A 7313-nucleotide genomic window follows, 5' to 3' on the forward strand; every position below is an offset into this window, starting at 1 on the left:
TGGCGTGCTTCGATTCATGGGGTCGCAAAGAGTCGGACACGACTGAGCAACTGAACTGAACTGAACTGATGGCTATATCACAGTTGGTTTACTCTTTTAACTATTGGTGGGTGTTTGAGTTGTTTTCAGTTTGAGAGTATTATGAACAAAGTGCAATGCACAAATGTGTAAAAACTTTATGCACAAGTTTTTCTATAGACACATGTCTTCAAATCTTCTGGGTATATACTTAGAAATGGAATTGCAGAGTCATATGATAGCTTTATGTTTAACCTTTTGAGTAACTGCCAAAATGTTTTGCAAAGTGACTGCATTATTTTACTCTCCAGCCAGCAATGTATGAGGTCCGATTTCTACATATCCTTGCTGATGTTTAATTTTCATTAACGTTTTTGTTGTAGTCATCCTAGTGGGTGTGAAGTGGTATTTCTTTGTGGCTTTGGTTTGCAGTTCCTTAATGGTTAATGTCCTCCAGTACTCTTGCCTGGAAAATCCCATGGACGGAGGAGCCTGGTAGGCTGCATTCCATGGGGTTGCGAAGAGTCAGGCACGACTGAAAGATTTTATTTTCACTTTTCACTTTCATGCATTGGAGAAGGAAATGGCAACGCACTCCAGTGTTCTTGCCTGGAGAATCCCGGGGATGGGGGAGCCTAGTAGGCTGCTGTCTATGATGTTGCACAGAGCTGGACACGACTGAAGTGACTTAGCAGCAGCAGCAGCAATGGTTAATGTCTAGTCAAGGCTATGGTTTTTCCAGTAGTCATGTATGGATGTGAGAGTTGGACTATAAAGAAAGCTGAGCGTTGAAAAATTGATGCTTTTGAACTGTGGTGTTGGAGAAGACTCTTGAGAGTCCCTTGGACTGCAAGGAGATCCAACCAGTCCATCCTAAAGGAGATCAGTCCTGGGTATTCATTGGAGGGACTGATGTTGAAACTGAAACTCCAATACTTTGGCCACCGGATGCGCAGAGCTGATTCATTTGAAAAGACCCTGATGCTGGGAAAGACTGAGGGCAGGCGGAGAAGGGGATGACAGAAGATGAGATGGTTGGATGGCATCACTGACACAATGGACATGGGTTTGGGTGGACTCCGGGAGTTAGTGATGGACAGGGAGGCCTGGCGTGTTGCGGTTCATGGGGTCGCAAAGAGTCAGACATGACTGAGCAACTGAACTGAACTGAATGGTTAATGTGGATCATTATTTTTTCATGTGCTTATTGGCCATTTGTATATTTTCTTTGGATAAATATCTATTTAAATTTTTAATCCGGTTTTTAACTGAGTACTTTGTATTTTTGTTGTTAGGTTGTAGGAATTCTTTCTATGTTCTGAATACTAGATCCTTATGTGATACATGATTTGCACATATGTTCTCCTATTCTTTGGGTTGCTTTTCACTTTCTTGATTGTATTTTTGATGCACAAAAGTTTAAAATTTTAATAGTTCAATTTATCTGCTTTTCTTTTGCTGGTTGTGCTTTTGGTGTTGTATCTAAGAATCGATCATCAAATATGAGGTAATGTTCTGGATCACTTGCAGTTCCATATGAATTTTAGAATCAATTTGTCAATTTCTTCAAAAAAATAAACTGAAATTCTGATAGGTATTGCCCACTGAATCTGCAGACTAATTTGAATAGCATTACTCTTTTAACAATGTTAAGTTTTCTGATCCATGAATATGTGCTATTTTTTTTTTCATTTTTTAAGATATTCTTCAATTTCTTTCAACATTCTTTTGTAGTTTTCAGTGTAAAAGCATTCAGGCACTTGTTTTGTTAAATTTATTCCTAAGTATTTTATTCTTTTTGATGCTATTGTAACTGAAAATTTTCCTTATTTATTTTTAAATTGTTTATTACAAGTGTCTAGAAATATAATTGATTTTTATATCCTGCAAACTTGCTGAACTCATTTATTAGTTCTAATTGTTCTTTAGTGGATTCCATAGGATTTTCTATATATTTAATACAAGAGCATGTTATATGTGAACAGAGATAGTTTTGCTTCTTCTTTTTCAGTCTGAATGCCTTTTATTTCTTTTTCTTTCCTAATTGTACTGTCTCAAATCCCTCTAGGACACTGCTGAGTGGAAGTGGCAAGAATGACATCTTTGTCTTATTCCTGATATTAAATAAAGAGCATCCAGTCCTGAATCATGATACGTGATGCCAGCTGTGGGTGTTTATAGATGCCACTTATCAAGATGAGAATATGACCTTATGTCCCCAGTTTGTTGAGTGCATTTATTATGAAAGGATATTGGATTTTGTCGAAAGTTTTTTTGCATTTATTCAGATGATCTTGTCATTGAAAAAATATTAATATGGTGCATTGTATTAATTGATTTCCAGACCAGCCTTGCATACTTGACATAAATCGCACTTTGGTATGATGTGTAATTCCATTCCTATGTTGCTGGATATAGTTTGCTACTATTTTGTTGAATAATTTTGTATCCATATCCATGAGAGATATTGGCCTGGAGTTTTATGTCCTTGTGATGTCTTTGAGTGGTTTCGGTATGAAGATAATACTGACATTGTAAGATGAATTGAGCCTGACATGCTACAGTCCATAGGGTGGCAAACAGTCAGACATGTCTTAGCAAGTGAACAACAACAAGATGAATAGAGAAGTATTCACTCCTTTCTATTTTTTTGTAAGAGTTTTGAAGAATTAGTATTAATTCTTCTTTAAATGCTTGGTACAATTCAACAGGGAAATTATATGGACCCGAGCCTTTCTTTGTGGGTAGCTTTTAAAAATTATTCATTCAGTCTCTTTACTTGCTGTAAGTCTGCTTAGATTGTCTAGTTCTTTTAGTGTCAGTTTCAGTAATTTGTGTTTTTCTGTGCATCTGTCCATTTCATCTACATTATCTCATTTGTTAGCATATATTTTTATAGTATTCTTGTTCCTCTGTAGGTTAGGTAGTGATGTCCCCTCTTTTGTTTCTCTCTCTCTCTCTCCCTTTTTTTTTTAGAGTCTTCTCTCTCTTTCTTTGGCAGTTTTTGACAAACATTCCTGGAGAAAAGGCTCTGCACTGGGAAATCTCCAAGTTTGGTGAAATAGCCAGTCTTATACATAAGATCTTCCAAGGAACCACTAGGAAGGCCATATACTGACAATAATCTGAAAATGGGGCTCTGAAGGAGCTCCACCCATGCTCTTCTCCCTCCAGTGGCTGCCAGATTGCTGGTTTCCACAGTGACTACAGGCTGTTTTCCAGGCTACTGTAGAGTTGGGAAGTGGGATAGGAGGGATCACATTGAAATGCCACGTATATTGCTGTTCTTACTGAAAGTCAGCAGTTCAGTTCAGTTCAGTCACTCAGTCATGTCCGATTTTTTGTGACCCCATGAATCACAGCACGCCAGGCCTCCCTGTCCATCACCAACTCCCGGAGTTTATCCAAACTCATGTCCATCGAGTTGGTGATGCCATCCAGCCATCTCATCCTCTGTCATCCCCTTCTACTCCTGCCCCCAAACCCTCCCAGCATGAGGGTCTTTTCCAATGAGTCAACTCTTTGCATGAGGTGGCCAAAGTATTGGAGTTTCAGCTTCAGCATCAGCCCTTCCAATGAACACCCAGGACTGATCTCCCTTATGATGGACTATTTGGATCTCCTTGCAGTCCAAGGGACTCTCAAGAGTCTTCTCCAACACCACAGTTCAAAAGCACCAATTCTTCAGTGCTCATCTTTTTCACAGTCCAATTCTCACATCCATACATGACCACGGGAAAAACCATAGCCTTGACTAGATGGACCTTTGTTGGCAAAGTGATGTCTCTGCTTTTTAATATGCTATCTAGGTTGGTCATAACTTTCTTTCCAAGGAGTAAGCATCTTTTAATTTCATGGCTGCAACCACCATGTGCAGTCAGCAGTTATTTGAAGAATAAATGTTTCCTAGATTGCTGAAAGAATTTTGGTTAATGCCCAGAGTTCTGAAAATTAATTCTGGCAATTTTTGTCAGTGTTCTCATTGCTTTTATGAAGGAGAGGATTTTTGGGTTTCTTTACTCTGCCATTTTCACTGACATCACTCACTAAATTTATTTTTTATTTTAAAAATAAACATTTGATTATAAATCTTGATTGTCACAGATTACTACATCATTAAACTATTATTTGTGTGAGGTCACATAGTTTTAGAAACTCTGCTTATGAAGCCTTGTTTGAAGCATTATAATAACATATTAAATGGCAAATGGAACAAAACTGATGTGGATGATTGAAAGGTTTTGTTAAAACCTGTGAGCTAGAAACTGCATACCACACACTCCCCACACCTAATCTCATCTTTACACACCCCTCCTCTAACCTTTACAGAATGGGTGCAAAAATGCAGGTTTAGGCTGTGTTGAGGAGCCCATTCCCACCCCTATAAGTACAAGTGAACTTTAGAACCTTGAGTGGCCTCTGAAGATCACAACTATTCTGTGATCTGGTTACTACCTCCCATTGTTATATGACTCTGGACAAGAGGGAGAGCTTTGAGAATTTTTTTGCTTCATTTGTGGAAACCCACACACAGATGAAAATAAAGGAAAGATAGTGATGTTTTATGTTCAAGCAGGAGAGTTGGAAATGTACTTATTATCTGGTTTTCAGTTCTAAGACAGAACCTATTTCTTAATTGTAGCTGTCAAATCACTTTGACTTGTTCAAAGAAAGGGATTAACTCCGTGGATACAGACAACCAAATAGCAGGCATCCTTCTTCTTCACCTTCCCTCTCTGCTCCCAGCTTCCATCCCACATCCCAGACACACCCAGGTATTACAACAGCAAGATTTTTTTTCCCCCCAATCAGTCTTCTATGGGAAACTGATGAGAAAGTGGGGTAACTGAGCTTATTAAGTGAGTGAAGACTTTCCTTTTAGGGGATTTGGCTTTAACTCAAGACTTTGTGCAGTAAATTTGACAGGGGTTCAGGAAGAGTCTTTGCCTGAACTCATCCTGGGACAAGTGGTGTCACACCCATCTCAGAGTTGCATGGCCAGGTGTGAGCAAGGTGTGGCATGCAAAGCAATCTCAGCTGAAATAATAAACGACACATTCCCAGGTTTCTCTTTATTGCATTCTTTTCTTCTCATTGGAACTTCACTATTAACTACCATGTCCCCCCCCCCCTGCTTCACCTTTTTATTAAAACTGCTTCCAGTGAAAATTTTGAGAAAACTACCAGCTTCATAAAAGATGAAAGATCAGGTTGAATGAATGTCCCTGTCTAAAGCTTTTATTTTATTATTTTTTTTACTTTACAATATTGTATTGGTTTTTGCCATACATCAACATGCATCCATCACGGGTGTACACATATTCCCCATCCTGAACCCCCCTCCCACCTCCCTCCCCATACCATCCCTCTGGGTCATCTCAGTGCACCAGCCCCAAGCTTCCTGTATCCTGCATCAAACCCAGACTGGCAATTCATTTCTTATATGATATTATACATGTTTTGATGACATTCTCCCAAATCATCACCCCCACCCCCCCGCACAGAGTCCAAAAGGCTGTTCTATACATCTGTGTCTCTTTTGCTGTCTCGCATACAGGGTTGTCATTACCATCTTTCTAAATTCTATATATATATGTTAGTATACTGTATTGGTGTTTTTCTTTCTGGCTTACTTCACTCTGTATAATAGGCTCCAGTTTCATCCACCTCATTAGAACTGATTCAAATGTATTCTTTTTAATGGCTGAGTAATACTCCATTGTGTATATGTACCACAGCTTTCTTATCCATTCATCTGCTGATGGACATCTAGGTTGCTTCCATGTCCTGGCTATTATAAACAGTGCTGCGATGAACATTGGGGTAAAGCTTTTTAAATTTAAACAGTAAAATAAACCTTACGCTAAAGGACGAATGTTTCTTAATAGATTTGGTGGGCAGGAAAAACAAAAAGAAATGCAATAAAGGCAAAATGGTTGTCTGAGGAGACCTTACAAATAACTAAGAAGAGGAGTGAAAGGCAAAGAGTAAAGGAAAGATACACCTATCTGAATGCACAGTTTCAAAGAATAGAAAGGAGAGATAAGAAAGCCTTCCAAAGTGATCATTGCAAAGAAATAGAAGAAAACAACAGAATGGGAAAGACTAGAGATCTCTTCAAGAAAGTTAGAGATGCCAAGGGAATATTTCATGCAAAGATGGGCAAAATAAAGGACAGAAATGATATGGATCTAACAGAAGCAGAAGATATTAAGAAGAGGTGGCAAGAATACACAGAAGAGCTATACAAAAAAGATCTTCATGACCCAGATAACAATGATGGTGTGATCACTCACCTAGAGCCAGACATGCTGGATGCAAAGTCCAGGGAATCTTGGGAAGCATCACTACAAACAAAGCTAGTGAAGGTGATGGAATTCCAGTTAAGCTATTTCAAATTCTAAAAGATGATGCTGTGAAAGTGCTGCACTCAATAGCTGGCAAATTTGGAAAACTCGAGAGTGGCCACAGTGCCAGAAAGGGTCAGTTTTCATTCCAATTCCAAAGAAAGACAATGCCAAAGAATGTTCAAACTACTGCACAATTGCACTCACCTCACATGGTAGCAAGCTAATGTTCAAAATTCTCCAAGCAAGGCTCCAATAGAATGTGATCCATGAATTTCCAGATGTTCAAGCTGGATTTAGAAAAGGCAAAGATCAAATTGCCAACATCTGTTGGATCATTGAAAAAGCAAGAGATATCCAGAAAAAAATCTACTTATGCTTTATTGACTACACCAAATCCTTTGACTCTGTGAATCACAAAAAAACTGTGGAAAATTCTTAAAGAGATGGGACTACCAGACCACCTTACCTGCCTCCTGAGAAATCCATAATGGAAGTCAAGAAGCAACAGTTAGAACTGGACATGGAACAACAGACTGGTTCCAACTTATGAAAGGAGTACCTTAAGGCTGTATATTGAAACCCTGCTTGTTTAATTAATAGGCAGAGTCAGTCAGTCAGTTAAGTCGCTCAATTGTGTCTGACTCTTTGCACCCCATGGACTGCAGAACACCAGGCCTCCCTGTCTATCACCAACACCCAGGGTTTGCTCAGATTCATGTCCATTGAGTTGGTAATGCCATCCAAACATCTCATCCTCTGTCGTTCATTCTCCTCCTGCCTTTAATCTTTCCCAGCATCAGGGTCTTTTCCAATGAGTCAGTTCTTCGCATCAGGTGGCCAAAGTATTGGAGTTTCAGCCTCAGCACCAGTCCTTCCAGTGAATATTCAGGACTGATATCCTTTAGAATAGACTGGTTTGATCTCCTTGCAGTCCAAGGGCTGTCT

Source organism: Bison bison, unplaced genomic scaffold, assembly GCF_000754665.1.
Source record: "Bison bison bison isolate TAMUID 2011002044 unplaced genomic scaffold, Bison_UMD1.0 scf7180017864171, whole genome shotgun sequence".
Classification (NCBI taxonomy): domain Eukaryota; kingdom Metazoa; phylum Chordata; class Mammalia; order Artiodactyla; family Bovidae; genus Bison; species Bison bison.